The sequence below is a fragment of the Mercenaria mercenaria genome, chromosome 12 (genome assembly GCF_021730395.1).
Source record: "Mercenaria mercenaria strain notata chromosome 12, MADL_Memer_1, whole genome shotgun sequence".
Classification (NCBI taxonomy): Eukaryota; Metazoa; Mollusca; class Bivalvia; order Venerida; family Veneridae; genus Mercenaria; species Mercenaria mercenaria.
Genome location: NC_069372.1, coordinates 56,488,454 through 56,505,632, shown reverse-complemented (window position 1 = coordinate 56,505,632; position 17,179 = coordinate 56,488,454).

Here is a 17,179-nt window from a genome sequence, read left to right as displayed (position 1 = left end):
TTCAGAAATTTATTAAGAAATAGTAACTTGTAATCTTTATTTCTTGACAAATATTTAACCACAGTTAATATATCAGTGTGCAATATTTCGATCATATTAATAAATTTCTTTCTTCGTTCGCTGAAGAGATACGTCTTGTAAATACAGTATGTTATTATACTGAGTAAAATATTAATATCCTGGTATTTTTTATAATCAATTTTGTAACCAATTACTATGTTATTTATATTTTTCACCGATTTATTTAAACCACACTTACTAAGAGCTTCATGAACGATCTTCCAGAAATCTGATAAATAACTGCAATTAATGAGGAAATGACAACTGTCTTCAATGCAATGACAATGATGGCAGCTCGGACTATCTATTATTTTCCAAGTAAAAAGATTCAAGTTTGTAGCAACAATACGATGAATCAATTTACATTTTAGCTGTTTGATTTTATTGTCAGGAATACTTTTGTTTAAAAAATAGTAAAATGCATTCCAATTTATTTGATGACCAATTAGTGTTTCCCAATACCTATGAATATACGGTGATTCAATTTTGTTGCTAACAAATACCATGTATATATCCTTATTGGTAACGTCAGTAAAAGGTTTCCTTTTTACATCAGGGAAGGTTAAATTGTTCTAACTTTAGTCAAATAAGAGTCTTTTGATTTTAAAATTATTTTCCATTCCTTAGGAATTGCGTTTTTCAGTATATTTATTTCTGATATCCAGTTATTTTTTACCTTGAGACTATTTAGTATTTGAGTTATATCAAGTTCACCTTTCTCTGACAATAAATCATTAACAAAAAGTATATTAGAATCTATCCACTTTTTGAATATAATGCATTTTCCTTTATGCTTAATGAAGCTATTACCCCATATTAATTGTTGTCTTATTTTATCAAAAGTTTCTAGTTTACTATTGTTGTGGAGAGATCTGTTGAACTCTATCCATATTTGTAGTACATTTTTATAAAAGGCAGGTAATACAAGTTCTGACTGTGGTAGTGATTTAATAGAATCTAAATTCATCCTAAATACTAAGAAATTCTTTCCATATTGATTTAGGAAAAAAGAAGGGATAACCTACAAATTCGCGTTTTCAGCAGAAGTTAAATTTTTTACCCATTTAATTTTCATTGTTTTAGAAAAAGAATCAATATCTACCATATCAAGGCCTCCATCACTTTTATGGCTAATTGTAATTGAACGTCTAATTTTATCATTTTTATCATTCCAGAGAAACCTAAAAAATATGGCGTTAATCTGGTTAATGACATCTTTATAATAAGGTACTTCTAAATTTTGCAATAAATATGTGAACTTTGGTAAAGCTAAAGATTTCAATACAAGAATTTTCCCATAAAATGTTAAATTTCTTTTGCTCCAGTTTGAGAGAAGCTTTTGGCATTGCAGAATCACCGTAATCTATTTTGTCCTGAATAAATCTATTTGCATCTGAAATGTGACGTCCTTTTATAATGCTTTTTTTATTAATATGATTCTATTAATAAAAGCAAGTTGGGTAAAGCGCATAACAATTATTGAAAATAAAGGCATTTGGAAAGATATATACAAAAAAGAAATACAAAAATTTGGCGGTAACTTGTTATTTGAAGCAAACATCTTTGAAAACGATATAAAAGGAAAAATAAAAAATACATTTCTAAAAGACGTACTTATAAGTTGGGCCCGTATAAACTTCAACTCAGATGTAGGAAGTGTGTCAAATGAAATCATATGGAACAACTCTTTTATCAAAAATGAAAATAAAACCATGTACTATAATGAATGGTTTACAGCCGGAGTTAAATACATTAGAAATATATACGACTTTAAAAAAATCAGTTTTTGCCATGTGTAACAGTTCAAAATAGGTTTAATCTAAACAATTCAGAATTCCTTAATTATCATACGATCGTCTCTAATATTCCAAGTGAATGGAAGGAAAAGCTAAAAGCTGAAAATCAATATGATGAGGCATTATTTGCAGCTATTCAGAAAGTTAAAAAACCAAATAAATTACTATATAAACAATATCAAAGAAAACAAAACACAATGACAATAAATAAATCTGAAACTAAATGGAATAGTGTCTATGAAAATTTAAATTGGAGAATGATATATAGTGCGACTTTTTCTAGTTGTATAGGCTCAAAATTAAGGGTTTTCCAATATAAATATCTTAAAAGGATTATAGCAACAAATCAGTTTCTGCATAAATGCAAAATAATCGATTCTAGCTTATACGATTTTTGTAACATGGAGATAGAATCCTTGAACAATCTTTTTTGGGAGTGCCAAATCGTACAAAATTTCTGGTCAAGTATCAAACAATTCTTAAATAACAAAGGTATAGAATATACATTAAACTTCACAAATGTTTCATTTGGTTCTCAAACCAAATCTCCAACTCAAAAGATAATAAATTACATCATAATCTTAGCAAAATACTTTATATATAAATGCAAATTAGGAAATCAAAATCCAAGGATTGAATTATTTATTAATTATCTCAAAACAATGAAAGAAATTGAGAAGCACATAGCATTAAAAAAGAATAAAATAACCAGCTATAACAAAAAGTGGGATCGGCTGCCGCTATAAATTGCGACATTCCAACATTTTGAAGATCTAAGTGAAGGATACTTTTACTTTCTTCGGACCATTTTATTTACCTTTTTTTCTTGAATTATCTCTTTCCAACTCATACTCTTCTAACTCTCTGTCGCCTTTAGACTCTTATCTCATAACAAAACATATTACTTTACACGCCCAAATTCGAATCATCATATAATCATAATATATTGAACTAGGTACTGATGTATATTCGAATGTTTTTTTGTTTTTTGTTTATAATCATATTATATTGAATTACGTACTGATGTATATTTGAATATTTTTTTTTCTCTGTTCACTGATTTATTCACAAGTATGTATCTATATATGTATATATGTTATATGTGTGTAAAGTTTTGAATAAACGGGTTATATTCTTTGTAGCACAAAAGAAATGATTCTATTAATTTAGATAACATGGGTTTAATTATTTCTGCTAAACATTTTGTGATGATTTTATAGTCTAGCTGGCTCTTATTTCGATTCCAGCTCGAAACTAGGCCTTTTCTTTTAATTTGAATTTGAAGATCAATGTCCGCTCGATATCTGCCTTTTTTGATACGTGTTATTTGAATTTCGATCTAAGACTTCTGACTTGCCTACAATACTATGCCGCTTAGATTTTCAGCTAATTTCGAACTTCTGACATGTTTAAGATATCTTCAAGTTCAATTTTGACTCGAATTCAATATAAAAAATTTGAGTTCGATCCCCGACTTACAAAATTAGATCGTGAAGCTTCTTCTCATTTCTAAACCTTAACTGACTAGAAGGGATCAGTCTTTACAATTAGAAAACTTAAACTCATAATGAATAGACGGAAATATACGAGAATGTTTAAGTTATGTCCCTATATCCGAAGGGAGCCATATAGGGTGTGACAGACAATATATTGATTATTATAATATCGGTTGCAAAGCTTAATTATGTATAATATTTTTTTTTAATAACGAACTCGTTTTTGTATTATATAAAAAATTCACAAGGATGGAATTTTCCCGATATACACACTTTCAAGGGTAAAAGTTACTTGTAAAATAATATTGTTTATGTCCTTAAGTATTTAATGTGAATTCTTTCAAAATGCTGCATTCGGCACTTAGTATAGTTCTTGACACTTTAACAAAAGTATGATTATAAATGTATAGTCTCGTCCTCTAATATTGACGTATTACCTTGGAGATAAATTATGAACAATGCTCAGAGAGAATTTAGTGAAAACTTCATATTGTTGACCTTTTCGTCGTTGATTTAGTGCTAATTTACGCAATGTCTCTTTATTAACGCGATAACTACCAAGCAATAAACTATTTGTATCGATTTTCTCATAGTCTTAATAGGTCAAATTCTAAGCTGAACAGAGGCCCTAATCATACAAGTTAATTAGTCTTTACAAAATGTTTAGCTAATCTAAATGTTCAGGCAGGAATTCATTTCAATGCATTCAATATCTTCAAATCACTTTTCTTCCAAAGGCAGATTTAAAATTACAGCAAACTTTATTGTAAAACTAAAAACCGGATAGTCGTTAATGGACCTCTGTAAAATCAACATTTGTTTTCATTTATAGTGGCTTTCTGCCACGTTAAAAACCAGCTTGCATTTCAAGTTAAAATTCGAATTTCAATAGTCTTTCTCAACCGTGGCTGAATTTTTTCAAGCAAAATTCCCATCTAACTTGCGCAGTTCTTAAAAAGTACACGCCTTTATCAGTTGTCATAAATAAACTTACATCAAACAAATAGCACAGTTGTATAAGGTTAAAGTCACATATATTTGTAGAAAACATAACAAATATAATTTGATACATATAGGCAAGTGATACGCCCTTTATCGTTAAAGTTCGCTGTACGTTATATTACGTTGCATTGCGTTACACCAAATCTGACTGCACCATTTTTCATAAATTTAGTGTGCATCACCATTCATTAGATCTAAATGAGATAAGAGTGTGTCCCTTTACATAACATTTGAATGTGAACCTTTATTGACGTAAGGAGACTGTTCCATTTTGCACTTCCAATGCGCACATTTACATTAGATTTGAAGGCGTCCAATCAAATAAGATTTGAATGCGATCCTAGAAATAAGATTAGATTGGGTCCCTTTACTATAATGCGTCCCTATATGTAAGAAATCATAATAGCAGAATCACGTTTTAACATATTGAAAAATACGAAATTGTTATAAGCCTGTGGAATAATGTTACGAGGGGATAGCCAGGGAAAATTATACACCCGGCGAATAACCGATTCGTATTGTTGAGATATGTTAAAAATGACTCATTTTAAATATTATTTCGATTCTAATATGTCTATTATGTAAGCAAGTACATAAAATTGGAAGGCACTATTTCATGGCGCATGTATGGCGCCAAATAAAGTAGCCTAGTCATGTAACCTTGTTTGAAAAGCGTTAAAACATGGGAAGTAACACGTACCGCGAAATCTCATTATAACTTTCAAATAGTCTAATTGAAATGGTTAAAAATTTCGCGTCAAATCTTTTTTGTTCACCGAGTACTAAACACATTTTGATTGTCATTAGAGTTTTTTAATTCTAATATTTATGTACTTGTTGCCGAACAAAGATAGGCTGTATTTATCATCTGTATAAAATTGAATGTAAATAATTTAAGGGTATTTGTATTACATTTATCAGTGATTTGCATTGAAAATTATATAACAAGCCGAAATTCATTAGGATCGCAAGTTTGTAAAATTATTGTTATCTACCCTGTTGTCAATTAAGCAGTTTTAACGATATCTATTAAAACAGAAAAAAAATACAATAAATCTCATTTCAAATGGGTACCTAACTGTGTAATGGACTTTTTTTTATCTTGAACCTCTTATGGAAAATGCCAAAAGTTGAAAATGATATAAGTTTTACCATCTTTAAACGCACCTTCAAGAAACCAGTAGTACGATTTTGTACATATAACAACGAACATACCTTTAGTCACAAATTGAAGAAAAAAGGTATATGTATTTGAATTGGATGCAGTGTATTACTATAGCCCAAGTGAACCAATTTTGAACATTTGGCTTTTTCTCAAACTATCTAAGACAGTGAACATAACATTCCATCGCTGAACCTTGCAAGCGCATCATAAGTAAGAAAGCAAGCAATTTTATCTGACGCTAATATATGACATTCAACAAGAACATGTCAGTTGTTTGCAGGTAGTTATCACTTTAATATACGTATTTTATTCCGGTGTTTTGTGGCTAAATACTCTTGTAAAAGATCTACCAAAGCCACTCAGGATAAATGCTTCTTACTGAGGATTAATAGAGTTACATTTTTATTTTTTCCAAATAAAACAGTATTACACCGAGAAGATAGAAAACAGTATGGATTTTCAGCTTAGTCATGTTATTTCAATTGCTGTTTTGGATATAATTGGAATATGCGCAAATGCCTGGTTCCTTTACACGGTGAAGGTAAAAAATATTGTTATCTGGAAAGGAAAACCATGTGATTTAATTAATTCGTTTGTTTGCTTTGGTTTCAAAGTCTGTCGACCACGTTGACAGTTATTTTATCTCATCGACCGAACATAGCTCTTTGATATTGTCTTTCTACATAAGACTTGAGCTTGCTTCATATACAGATTCAAATTTCTGTCAAAAGTCAAAAGTTGTACGTTCTATTGAATAAAATTTAACCTATAAAATCCCATTTAAAGTGAATATTTATCAACAAAAAAACTGATTTAATTTTGCTGTACGAGGTAACTTGAATCATTTGCACCAATATATTCAGATCAGTTTCTTGATTCAGCATTTACTTGAATGTTAAATCGCGCACAAGTATTTTTTCGAACCGCGTCATTTTGTTCATTTTTTTTGTGAATGAAATTGTGCTTGCAATCCCGCAGAAAGGGTCACCTTTGATATTGTTGCACCAATGTCGTTTATACGAAAATAAACGGATTTTTTCTGTACAGAATGTGTAATAAAATGTTAATAATTTAATTTAACTGATGTTGTCTATTAACTTCTATTCAGTTTAACTCAGACAAACAATACATTTATCCTATTCAAAACGTAAGCAAAGTATTACAGTAGTTTTAGAAACCCAAATTATGCAATACTTTAATCTTGTACAGTCTTTTCAATAATTTCCTAAATGTTCTTTTATTTGTTCTTTTTGTCCTAGTGTGTTTGCTTTTTGTGAGTGTGTGTGTTGGTCGTGTGCACGTCTGCGTGCTGGGTTAACGTTCGGGGGGAACGTGGCTTTCCCTGTTGGTTATCCTTTTTTCATCGCTTTACTTCTATGCAATTATTTGTTTAATTTCAGACAAGAACAGTTCAGTTAAATGCGATCGATATTCTTCAAGCATGCAAGACATTATTATGCCTAGTTGCTTTACTTGTGAGCGTTTGGACAGAATTTGTGAAATGTTCTTCGAAAGTTTGCACAGGAGCAAAAGGTAATGCTTTATTTTAAAGACACAGGTTGCGTTAGTTTTCATCACTGTTTACCTGACCAACGTAAGAAAATATTTGAAATTTATCTGAAAGTTTGATACTACAATCATTTCTAGTAACTTTTATTGGACGTTTATTTACACAAGCGTACACAAAACGTTTTTCCCAATAGCTTTTTGTCTGTAACTGCATTTGCCTTAACCTGCGTACCATACTGCGATTTTTCTATTGATTGTTTGTAAACGTTTCAGCTATATCCGATGATATTTGCTACTTTTCTACATGTCTGGCCTTCCTTGCGATAGCGTATGTGCGGTACAAGGCGTGTGAATATCGTGGACATGCATCTGTCATATTGACGCAAAGGAATGCTATAAAAACACTCATGATCTGCGTCGTTCCAGTAGGAATGTTTGCCGCAGCTAATCTCTCACTGATGATCAACACTAGAAGTTCTGATGCATCCGTCGACGGTTATAATGCTAATATGACAGACTATGATGATATTGAGCTTCTTACAGGGGAGTCCAAAATAGCTTATGAAATGTGTCATTTGGCAGTTTTTATAGTCTTTCCTATTTTCATTAGCACTGTGTTATATTATAGAATTTGTTATATAGTCACACAGACTGCAAGAACGATGGAAGGCTCGATGTCAAACAGAAAACATGACCCGTCAAAACCGATAACGTTATCTGTAACAATTCTTTCTTCCACTGTGCTAACAATTTGGGGAATATATACCATAGTCAAGATTGTCTCACTTTACGTGGAACTGAACGAAATGTTCTTCATGTATTGGAAACTTGTAGTGCTCATAGTTCAGCCATCCGGAGAGGGTGTATTACATCATTCTGGAAAAAAGTCGACATATAAAATCCGTAGGTTATCACAAGCTCGGTCTACAAGACAGATTTACCCTATTAGTTCAGTTGGCTTGTCTGCTAGTATGATCGAGGACTCAGACAACAATATAGAGAATGGAAAGTTGCCGGTCCTAATTGAAGAATGCGAATCCCAAGCAAAAACGTCAAATGAGACCTTAGGCCCAGCCACGAATTTACAGTCAAGTAGCAAAAAGATCTTAAAGGTCAAACGACAAAGTTACGTTCATCCACGGGCGTCGGTTTTAATCCGAAATGCGGCAATGATTGGACTTGAATTCCAAGGAAATGTGAATGACATTGATTTTCATCATCAGAGAAAGACTTCAGAAGAAAGGTTGCGGAATGAACTACACAATATAGAGAAAGACACTTTGCACAGGCATAGAACACGTAGGTTATCCAACTGTCTACGATTTACAGCTGCTGATGAAATTTACCATACGTATAGGGATCTGTATGCAAGAAGAGGGTCCAAATTTTCCGAAAAAAGTAGAAAATCTAGTTCCGATACATCAAATGCTTTAGATTTCGATGGAAGTCTTACTGGTTGGACAGAAAGAAAATCTTACGCATGGAGTCCAGAAAATGACAGTCCATCGCGAAAACGATGGAAAAGGCTTTACACAACTGCAAGAACTGCCAAAAGATTTACAGAGTTAAGGAATGGTGGAAGTCCTTCTGTTGTAGAGGAAGAACCGATAGAAATGTTAGAAAAGAAACCTTCAGTTGTGACAGATAAAGATATTCCTTGCAGACATGGTATAGCAATTGAATCTATGCAGAAGGTACGCCCAGAACAACAACGTTTGAGCTTAGACAGCAATTTAAATGAAAATTTGGTACCTAAGCCAATGGTCAGAGCAGGTAAAAAAAGGTCAATATCATGTGTCAGTAATGTTTGGATGAAGAATAACCAGAAGACACAGGGCAGAAAGAAGTCCGTTTCCTTTATTTCAAGTGTAGAGTTAGACAGTCCGTCCACTTCAGACCCAAACGTGACAAGATCAATTTCGTATGATTCAAAAATATATTTGAGTTACAGAAAAGAATCAGAATCAAAAGACAAGAAAACCAAAGTACGCCACAGTCATGACCATAAACGTATAAGAAACGATATCAAAGAAAAGGAAGAAGTTGAAAAATGGCTAATTAACAGAGCAACAACTAGGGAAGAATGCATAGCGAAGTTAATGGAAATGAAGGAATATTTCTGATCCTTGATTATCTGTTTCGGGATAAATATTTATATGACACTGACTCACAGCGGAAGTTTAATGAGCAAAACGTCAATGAGTTAAATTTGAGCTGAAAACATTCGAAAATGGTGGAAAAAACAAGATAGAAATACATGTAGCTGTTATATTTTGTAGAATAAACTTATTTTGCCTTAATGTGTTCCTCTTATAGATGTTAGTACAATTTCTGACGGTCCTGCCAAATACTCTCGGGATTTGATAAAAAATATTTATGTATAAATTTGGTTAGAAATTCTATGTTCTTAGTTTTGGCACCTACCTCACCCCGACGCTTCTTGACAAAGATTGTTAAATACTATACGTAGCCTACCAGTATCTTAAATCTTAAAATATATTTTTGTTTTCTTATATGAAAAGCAAACATTTATGCAGTACAACAATACAGCATATGGTACACAGGAATGGCTACAATACGTATTATACGTTACTTCAGAATTCCAGATGCAAATGTGACATGCTATTTTGAGAACTGTTTTGTCTGTGTTTCATTTCCTTATACAGTACTATTTATTCCACACCAAAACGTTAATGTTGGAATTAGTCAACACCAAAAGTTAAACTAGACAGCCTATGTAGAAAAAGTGTTTATTTGGCATAAATGAATTCAAATTCGTTTTATTCTACTATTTTGATTATTCTTTTATTTTCGCTCTTTTAGTGTGTTAAATTTATTCCGATTGCAACGTTCTGAATCTGGCACAGTGTTATCTAGAGTTCTGCTATAAGCCGTCGGACTAAACACAAAATGTTTTAAAGGGGTGTATCGAAAAACAAACAGCACGGTTAGCAAAAAGGCAGGTATCGTAATGGTTAAAGCTTTTTCGTAATGGCCGAGTTCAGTCCCTCGTATCACCTAGTTTAATACATAACACTTGACTACTATAATTACTATAAACAATGTAAAGGGCCGAATTTAAGCTGGTATCATTCTTGCACATCGTAGATCTATCATGCTTTGTCTGTGCCTCTAATGGGTGAAAATGAACGGATATTGTACTGTAAATATTACTATATATACTATGTGTATCAGTGAAGTTTTGTACACAATATTTTGTTTGGATCTGTAGATAGCTGTGTTGTAGATTATAAAAAGAAACTGCATTTCATTAAAAGATGCGTATATACATTTCATTGCAAAATATGAAATTTAATGTTATTCATTTTAGCTACAATGGGAATACGAGTTGTCCTGATAAAAAGATGTTGTTGAAAGTTATTGTTTTTCCGTTTGAATTTTGGAATCTTCATTCAAGTCGACCTGATGAAAAGAAAGAAAGAATTTATCAATTATTGCAATGCCTTACCAAATTTACTAAACACAACAAAATGGTATATACGCTTACTGTAAGCCACGTACTTTAGTGATCTTCGGAAATTAATATTTAAACGTGACTGGTCCCGCTATATCAGTCTGTTGTTCTGTATAATAAAGCTGTCTCGGCTAAAATTTAGTGCGAGTGTATTATTAAGTGTGCGTCTAAAATACTCTGACTGATTAATATTTCAACTATAAAGATTGAAAGATATTCAAATTTAAACCAAAATTTGTATAATTTTCAAACGAAACAATGAAATAAAACAAGAGCTGTCCGTAAGACAGCCAAGCTCGACTATTCGAAATATTGTCACAGAAGCAGGAAATTATTACTCAAAAGAGTTTTAAGTTCGAAAGGGGACATAATTTGACCAAAATGCATATCAGAGTTATGGGACTTGATGCTATCAACTAGTTTTATAACCCCGAAGAAACATGTTAAGTTTCAATTCAATATCTGCATTAGTTTTGGAGAGAGTTGTAAAACTTTAACCAGAATTTTCTAAGTCCAAAAGGGGGCAAAATTTGCTCAAAATACATGTTAAGAGTTATGGAACTTGACCCAGTGAGGTTGGTAATTGACCTAGAAAAAGAATAAATAAGTTTCAAAGCTATATGCCTTTTGGTAATAGCTGTATGTACTTGCACGCAAAACTTTAACCAGGATTTTCTAAGTCCAAAAGGGGGCATAATTTGCCCAAAATACATGTCAGAGTTATGGGACTTGACCCAGTGAGGTTGGTAATTGACATAGAAAAAGAAAAAATAAGTTTCAAATCTATATGCCTTTAAATGATAACTGTATGTACTTGCACGCAAAACTTTAACCAGAATTTTCCAAGTTCAAAAGGGGGCATAATTTGGCCAAAATGAAGGTCAGAGTTATGGTACTTGGTGCTATCAACTAGTTTTATAACCCCGAAGACACATGTTAAGTTTCAATTTAATATCTGCATTAGTTTTGGAGATAGTAACTTGCATGTAAAACTTTAACCAGGATTTTCTAAGTCCAAAAGGGGGCATAATTTGGCCAAAATATATGTCAGAGTTATGGGACTTGACCCAGTGAGGTAGGTAATTGATCTAGAAAAAGAAAAAATAAGTTTCAAATCTATATGCCTTTAAATGATAGCTGTATGTACTTGCACGCAAAACTTTACCCAGAATTTTCTAAGTCCAAAAGGGGGCATAATTTGGCCAAAATGAAGTTCAAAGTTATGGGACTTGGAGCTATCAACTAGTTTTATAACCCCGAAGACACATGTGAAGTTTCAATTCAATATCTGCATTAGTTTTGGAGATAGTAACTTGCATGCAAAACTTTAACCAGAATTTTCTAAGTCCAAAAGGGGGCATAATTTGCTTAAAATACATGTTAGAGTTATGGAACTTGACCCAGTGAGATTGGTAATTGTCCTAGAAAAGTATAAATAAGTTTCAAAGCTATATGCCTTTAAATGATAGCTGTATGTACTTGCATGCAAAAACTTAACCAAGGTGTGACGCCGACGCCGACGCCGACGCCGACGCCAGGGTGAGTAGAATAGCTAGACTATTCTTTGAATAGTCGAGCTAATTATGATGCCTCAAGTATTGGCTGACTCGTCGTATCTAGTATATTTTTGTATTTTTATTCAATATTTATTTAGTGGTACTGCTAGATTTCTAAGGCAAATTGCAGCCACTTTTCTCGTATCAAAAAGTAATTTAAAAGCTACTTATAAAGTTAAAAATATGACTCTATGTTGTGTAAAATACTATTTTTGGAAAGGTAAAATGGAATATGTATAATGTTGCATCAGTTTTCACTCTATTCGTCTAAAGTTCATTATTCGACTTTGAATACTAAGTACTTTCTATACAGTTTGGCAACAAGAACATTAATTAAACGTGTTTCGCGAAATATTGTTACGTTGTCTGACATTTCAGTTGAAGAGGAATCTTTTTTTTAGCCTTAGTAACTATAAATGGTAGTTCCGACATGTACCTCAGCTAAGGTATTAGTATATAATCAGTGTTACAAATGCCAGTAAGTTAAGATCGAAGTGCACTTTAAAAATTACAGCTTTGATATAATTCAGTTTTCGTGCCCCACCCCTACGCCAAAAATATGTGAAATGGTTGCCTCTCAGGAAAGATTACAGACAAAACTACCATGACAACCGCTAACTTTACTAAAACTGCAACGCCTCGTCTTGACGTGTTATTGTTCCAGAAATAATCTCTGCCCACTTGATTATCTTATATACTAGTGAATGAATGATGCCGAAAGTAGAAGTATGGTCATTGTATTGTAGTACAAAATTCCTATCAATTTGATACCATTGTTAGAAATATATAACTAAAGGTCTAGAATAGGGAAAAGTGGAAACTTCACAGGTCGCTCAACACGACAAAAACAAAAATGTTGCAAGCTCGGTTTGATTGAGCCTGTTCATGGACGGTAGAAGACAGATGAGGCACAAATCAGAAAATAAAACTCAACAACATCGATATATTTAAAAAATGTTTTTATTAAAACACAATAAACATAGTACGTAATACTCCTTTGCAAATGTACTACAAAATCACATCAAGAAGTATTTCTGTCCGCCTCCATAATTCAGATAATTAGTTTTCGAAACATTGAGATATAATTCTGTACGTTTGTTAAAAATATATCTATTTAAATAATATTTACCATGGATTTTAGGTTATTAATGATGACATATAAACCATTAACAATAAAATCATAAGGTTATAGTCTGGCGGTTTTAGCCCCTGAAAAAAGTTTATGAGGGCCGGAATGTTAATGTTCGGAGATAAAGACTTTATTAAAGTTTAAACATCCCTGGTTCATCTGGGTGCTGTCTCCAAAAAATATATGACCACTATATGCAAATTATAGAGGTCAAAAGGTCATGCATTAAAACTGATATTTTTACATAATATTTGGCACTGATGCAATGATTCATGAATAATTTCTCATTATACAGGATTTGATTTACAATATTAGGATTAAATAAACCATACACTTGTATCCAATTAATAAATTATGACTCGCACCCGAAAACGTATTGTATGCTCATATATAAAGGTTAAAGGTCACAGGGTATATATACAGAACAAAATAGCTAACCACATTTGCTAATTTTCCAATATCTTTGTAAATTCTGTAAATACAAACTTGAAATTTAGCATACTTTTAGAACAAACTGTTGTTAATAACATAATAAAATTTCAAAAATATTAAATGACGCCAACATATAAATTTTATTCAATTTACTAACTCATCCCATTTGTAAAAAAGTCACAAAACACATAAAAGTTGTGTTTTAGCGAAGAAGTGAATACTATTTGTAAGAATAAGAACTGTTCATATTAACATTTTTTTTTCTAGCGATTGGTTAAATATGACACGAATGGTGAATGCTGTTTTTAGAAAAAGCAAGTTAACGAAGTTATTTCATAATCTTCCCAAAATACGTTTTCGTTTATAGTATGTACATGCACATTGTTAACATGTTTCTTTACTTTTTGTGACCTGTCAAAAATTGGTTTAAATCGTAAAATGAATGAATATTATTTCTGAAGACGTGTTTTGGTTTTGTTGTAAGTTCAGCATTTTATCAATTACATATTGTTCTGAGTGTACATTACATTTCAAAAAGTATTTTATGTTATTGTTTGAAGATATTGGCAAATAAATATGAAGGGCACTTAGCTACTATGTTCAGTATATATTAGTTATATACAATTTTAGGAAAGTTTTTATTTTACAGATTAAAAACGTCCCAATAAAACTTTATGTAATATTTGCATACATTTTATCATGAAATATTGTTGAAGTTTACCTTCCGGCAGGACAAATTGTAAAGTTTTAAATGTTTCATTTCGTTGCTTTATTAGCTCGACTTTTCGAAGAAAAAGTAGAGCTATTGCTCTCGCCCCAGCATCAGAGTCAGCATCACCGTTGGTTAAAATTTTTGATTAAGTCAAATATATTTGTTACTATCAAAGCTATTGACTTGAAACTTAAAATGGTTATTTACTATCAAAGTCTACACCAGGAGAAACAATTCCTATATCTCTGATTTGAATTTTGATGAAGTTATGCCCCCTTTTGACTAATAATTTTGGTTTTGATAGAGTCAAATATCTCTGTTACTATCAAAGCTATTGAGTTGAAACATTAAATAGTTTTTTACTATCAAAGTCTACACCAGGAGAAACAAACTCTCTAACTCTGATTTGAATTTTTACAGAGTTATGCCTCTTGTTAACTTAAGATTTTTTGGTTAAAGTTTTATAAAGTTTTTACTGGCAAAGCTCTAATTTAGAGTCAAGCAATGAGAAAATGTCGAGTGCACTGTCTTACGGACAGCTCTGACTTGTTTTAATTCGGGTTGAAACTACTTAACCAAATATTTCTGATTTCTTGTTAAGATAATTTTCTTTTATCTAACTAATGCAGTCAGTTTTATCATACAGATGCTTCTCAGTTTAAATGTCACAAATATATGTTAAAGATCCAAAGGTCGTAGTAAGTGCTATGAAGTATAAATAAACATGATCATATTGCCTACTGAAAAGATGCATAACCTTGCATATAAAAGGGTATTATTTATCAACTACATCAATGTTTTAATAATAAACCATTCAATTACGTTAATATTTGAAATACAAAAAAAAAAAAAAAAAAAAAAAAAACAGAAAAGCTTTGCCAAAAAAATATTCTTTCAATAAAGTTGTGACTTGCGTCTGTGTTCATATTCTGGAAATGTAATATTGTTAATAGCATTTTTATATATCTAACAGAACCAATCGTAATTTCATTTTTGAATTAGTTCTAAAACTGAAGAATATATTATACTATATGATATAAAAGGGAAGTAATTTCATCTACAAACAAAAAGAAAATTTAATTTGGGTGCATGTGACCTTGACCTTTGCACATGTCATATTGTTTATAATGGTGATTATTTAAGTGGCGTCGTTGGAATATACCAACAAAAATTGCAAGCCAATATATGTATTATGTAAGGATGATGTCGGCTGTATGTTGGAGTCGCTAAAACATGTACATGTACTTGTAAACTCATGATTACAGAACAATATTCAGTATTGTTAAATAATTCGTTTATGTGAATTTTTTATATATCTATCAGAACCAATCGTAATTTCATTTTTGAATTAGTTCTAAATATGATATACTGAAGAAAAACATATTTATTATACTATATGATATAAAAGGGAAGTAATTTCATCTGCAAACAAAAAGGAAACTTAATTTGGGTGCATGTGACCTTGACCTTTGCACATGTCATATTGTTTATAATGGTAAATATTTAAGTGGCGTCGTTGGAATATATCAACAAAAATTGCAAACCAATATATGTATCATGTAAGGATGATGTCGGCTGTATGTGGGAGTCGCATGTACCGGTACTTGTAAACTCATGATTACAGAACAGTATTCAGTATTATTAAATAATTCGTTTATGTGAAATTAGCAGAATAGCAGCATAGAGCAATGAGTTCATATAAACATTCGGAAATATTTAACTGCTTTCCTACATGAAAACTCATCTAGGTTATCGGTATATAACACATTTACTTGGTTTGATATAAAACTTTTAAAAAATGTAAAATTTCTTGTTTAAAGTGGGTAGTAGACGAAAGTCCCCAACTGTAATGGATGGAACAACTTATTTCCAGCGGAGCCCACGGCAGGTGTGATATTTACCTTCCCAGCATACATTCTAGACCGATAGTGCTGGAAAAAATACCAGTACTGAACACTGGTCGGGATATCAGCCGCAACCTTGAATCGAACCCGGACCGCTGTAGCCCAGTCTGCTAACTTCTGCGCCACTCACTCTCTATCAATAGAGAGTTTAAATGCACAAATGACACACTCTAATTAAGTAACATATGTACCAATAAGCTGCATCTGGCGAAAGAATGCACTTTAAAGTAATTTACATAAAGAATTATTCAAAAGTCATTTTAAGATGCTTGTTAACTAAGCACTGTAACCTAATACACATTGTGTAACTTTGAAAAGTTTGTCAATCTTAAGTGTTAATGTAACGTAGATTTTGGTGAAATAGATGGTACGATAAACAAAGCATGATATACTAGTACTCAGTGGTAGACAGTCATAGCTCAAAGTGTGGTAAATTTTGGGAGAAGGCATTTTATTCATTAAAATTATGTAAAAGCGACTTGTATTAAGAACAAATATAAATAAAATCGAATTATACATATGTTATGCAGTACATTGTTTCAAAAGTAAATATAAGTATCGGTACATATATTACCATGAAAGCATGCTGAAACAAAACAAGAGGACTGCCTTACGGGTGCAGATGCTCATCTGATTTTTTTGTCTCTGTAAAATAGAAATATTGTCATACCCATGATATTTAAGTTCAAAAGGGGTCGTAATTCTTGCAAAAAACAATGTAGAGTTACTGTACTTGCAGCTTTAAACGGCGAATAACTGCTTGAAGTTTTAAAGCAATGACTTTGACCGTTAATGAGAAAAGTTGACCTAAACGCAAACTTTAAGCAAGAAATCTGATATGTTCTAAGTCCAAAAGGGGTCATAATTCTTGCAAAAAGAAGGACTGAGTTATGTTTTTTGCTTTACAGAGTCAGTCTTTGATCGTTAATAAGTGTTGCAAGTT